The sequence below is a fragment of the Lygodium microphyllum genome, chromosome 30 (genome assembly GCF_053477565.2).
Source record: "Lygodium microphyllum isolate KBCC chromosome 30, Lygodium_microphyllum_v1.1.10, whole genome shotgun sequence".
NCBI lineage: Eukaryota > Viridiplantae > Streptophyta > Polypodiopsida > Schizaeales > Lygodiaceae > Lygodium > Lygodium microphyllum.
This window is the reverse complement of record NC_141164.1, coordinates 8,699,153-8,703,336: the sequence shown is the minus strand read 5'-3', so window position 1 is coordinate 8,703,336 and position 4,184 is coordinate 8,699,153.

The following is a 4,184-nucleotide window of genomic DNA, read 5'->3' as shown; positions in this document are numbered from 1 at the left end:
TGGTAGTTTTGAATCATTAGTCTTAGGATTCGGACTAGGCATATTTTGTGGCCTCATGGATGGAGCCTTTGGACCCGAGATAGATGTCTTTGTCATTATCTACATTGATGATCTACTAGTCTATAGCAAAACCCTAGAAGAACACAAGCAACACTTACGCTTAGTCTTTAAGAAGCTGCAGCAACATAAGCTATATGCCAATCCAGAAAAATGTGAATTTGTAGTAAAAGAGTTAGAATTCCTAGGCTTCATTGTAGGAGCAGTTGGTATCAAAGTGGACATCAATAAAGTAGAAGCTGTCCAAAAATGACCTATATTGAAGACTGTAAGGGAAGTGCGGAAGTTCCTCGGCTTCATAATATTTTGCAAAAGGTTCATCAAGGATTATAGCCTCATCATCCCACCACTATCCCACCTCACCAAAGAAGATAACACTTTTACATGGGGTAGCAAGCAACTGGATGCTTTTGAACAGATGAAGAAATGCATGAGTCAAACCCCTATCTTGAAGGTCTCTAACTTCACCAAACCCTTTGAGATCTCCACAGATGCATTTGACTATGGCATTGGGGGCATACTGGTGCAAGAAGGCCACCCCATAGCTTATGAATCCAAGAAGTTCACAGATTCTGAAAACGGGTGGAGCACACATGAGAAGGAAATGCTCGCAGTCATCCAGTGTCTCAGAAAATGGAAGCATTATGTTCAAGACAAACACACAGTAGTCTTCACCGACAACATCTCCCTCAAATACTTCCAATCCCAACCCAAGCTATTAGCCAAACAAGCTCGCTGGCTAGACTTCCTAGTCAAATTTGACTTGGAGATAAAACACAAGCTAGGCTCCACCAACAGGATAGCAGATGCCTTGAGTCATAAAGGTAACTTGAAAGCCGTTAATCTGGTTAGTAGCAACTTCATGAAATTAGTGAAGGAAGCCTTTGAAAAGGACCAAGACATACACAAAATTATACAAAATGTGGAAGTTGACAAGACATCGCATGGAATGTACACCCTCAAGGAGGGAATCCTATTTGTAGGAAAGAGATTGTTTATCCCCAACAATGTGAAGTTGAAGAAACTCATCTTACATGAAATACATGACGGAAAACTAGGAGGACACAAAGGACAGAGCAAAACACTGGAGGCCCTTAGGAAGCAGTTCTTTTGTCCCACCAACATGAAAGAAGAAGCCATTGACTACATCAAGACATGTCCTACTTGCCAACTTGTAAAGGCACCACGCTCTAAGCTAGCATGCTTGCTTCAACCTATGCCAGTACCTAGCCGCCCATGGGATGTAATCAGCATGGATTTCATTGTGGAACTCCCCGAATCCCATGGATACACCATCATGTTTGTAGTGGCGGACTATTTCTCAAGCAAGCCCACTTCATCCCTACCAAACCACCATTGAATGCCAAAGAGGTAGCCCGCCTCTTCTTTACACGTGTTCAAGCTACATGGCCTACCCTTAGCCATAGTGTGAGATATAGATGGAAGATTCATGAGTGGCAGGTGGAAGAAACTCTTCAAGTCCCTCGAAACACAGTTGCAATTCTCATCATCCTTCCACCTTGAAACAGATGGGCAAACAGAACGAGTCAACCAAGGCATTGAAGATTATCTCAGGAGTTACGCTCAAGTGGACCAAAAGAATTGGGCCTTGTACCTCAATGTGCTGGAATTCCACTACAACAACTCCATTCACTCCACCATAGGTTACACACCCTTTGAATTGGCCACAGGAAAAGAAGTCATCACAACCCTTGCCTTAGCATCTGGGGCGGCCAAAGCTAAAAATAAAGATGAAAATGAATTCTTGAAGAAATGGAGAGACCAAAATGTGGCAGCCAAGCAGAGCTTAGAACAAAGAAAAATCACCATGACAAAGCAAGCCAACAAAAATTGAAAGGCCATACTTTTCACTAAAGGTGACATGGTCCTAGTCAACTCTAAGAATATGTCACTCCCAAAGAATATGAGCCCCAAGTTCAATCACTGTTACTATGAACCCTACCACATCACTCAAGTGCTGAATGAAGTCACCTACAAACTCGACTTGCCAAAAAGTATATGTGTTTATAATGTTTTTCATGCTTGTCTTCTGCATAGGTTCTATCCCGACAACCAATGGGGGCGGCACGTACCAATGCTCCATTCCAATGGCCTCTTTGAAGTAGAAGCCTTCCTTCAACTGCCGGGAACAAAAAGGATACCCTGAGTATCTCACCAACTGGCGTGGGCGTCCTCTCAAGGAAGCCACTTGGATTTCGGAAGTGGAGGTGTGTAAACGTGGCAAAGACACCTTCTCCATCTAGCTCAAGGAGAATTCCACCAATCCTTCCAACACCCCTTGAGCCTTCCCAAACAAACGGTCCTCAATCATAGGCCCAGTAATGCCTCCACTCCTCAAATGTACTTGAGTCGAGGGTGAACTCGCATGGTAATCCAAAAAAATAAACCCAAAGAGCCCCTACCAAGACTAGATGGGTAGACATTGACTAGCTTGCTAGAAAAAGATGTGTTAAGACCCCCAAGACCTAGTGTAGCAAACACTGACCAGTCTAATAGTATAGACTGTGTTAAGACCCCGCGAATGTCTCACCAAGTCCTAGACCGGCAACACTGGCCAGCTTGTTAGCAAAAGTTGTGTTAAGATCTCGAATGAGTCAAAATGAATGCTACCCTTAGATTACTTAGGACAGCAATCCAGTAAGCGAGGGTGAGTGTAAGGGCTTTGTAGCTATATTATGGTGTTATCACTGGAAACACCTATATAGGAAGTAGTAGTGACTCTAAGCTCTGCTTTGTTTCCACTCTACGTGTGATTCCCTGTACCCAGGGGTAAACCCTCTTATGTGCGACATCACAAGGGTGTAGTCTTGGGATGTGTCTATGTTGTACTATTTCTTTGATTGAATAATACAAGAGTATACCTTGCTCTCACATATTGTGTTACCTTTCTGTGCCGTGTTGTGAGTGAGTAATGAGTGCAAGTGCATCAACCCCCCCTCCCCTCCCCCTCTCTCTCTCTCAATTTATAATTAATAATATATCTACATAATTATATATAGTATGGTAATTAAAATACAAGTATACATCTTGTATGAATAATTAATTGATGTATTAATAATTAATTATTGATTTTAATAAATTATATTTACTTATTAATAATTATAATACATATAATATGAGATACTTATACATAATAATTAAGTAGTAATATGTAATATAAATATTAACTATACATACATGTATTGATTATAGATTAAGTATAATTTACATAATAATATTTAATAGTTAATAATTTATGTAATCAATGTGTGTGTGTGTGTGTGTGCATTCTCTCTCTCTCTCTCTCTCTCTCTCTCTCTCTCTCTCTCTCTCTCTCTCTCTCTCTCTCTCTCTCTCTCTCTCCATTTTTTCTAGCTTATATATGTTTATGTGTGTATGAGCATGTATACCTATATACATACATGCGTGTATATGCGCATACATGTGCATATGTGTTTGCACATGTGTGTGCATGGATATATATGTGTGCATATATTGTTCGTGTAGTTTTATAGTCTATGTGCATTTGTGTGTGATTTTAAAGTATATATAATTGTATGAATAAGTTCAATCATTAAAACTATTATCCCATCTCATATATTCAATTTTAAAAAATCAACTCTTTGTTTATAGTGTGTGTGCATTTATGGGGGGTTTTAGAGTATGTGCATTTGTGGATGTTTTTAAAGTATGTATACAAGGTGTACTGGTTTGGGATCCCCTAGGTAATGCCATAAATAATATATGGAATAGATGTACATGTATCAGGTGGATTCAATGAAAGGGATTTTAAAAATGATTTAAATATAAATTTACACATACAAGGTATCATTTAATAGGGTACTCACAAGTTGAATATGAAAACTACATGCTTTATTCATGAAAATTCATAGATATGGGGTTTTTTTAATGGGTTTGTACTACTAGACCAACCGAAAGAGATCATTACATCCACATAATATAATCGTGAAATTGTAATTGATTAGTGTTGGTTTGTCTCAAGAGTTGGATGAAGTTGTCAAGTTTTATCCAAATTGATTAGATTACTAGCCACAATTAGTGTGCATTCATATGGATCTTTTCAATTCTCCCAAACTATAGTGTATTGCATGTTACCAAAGTTAGAG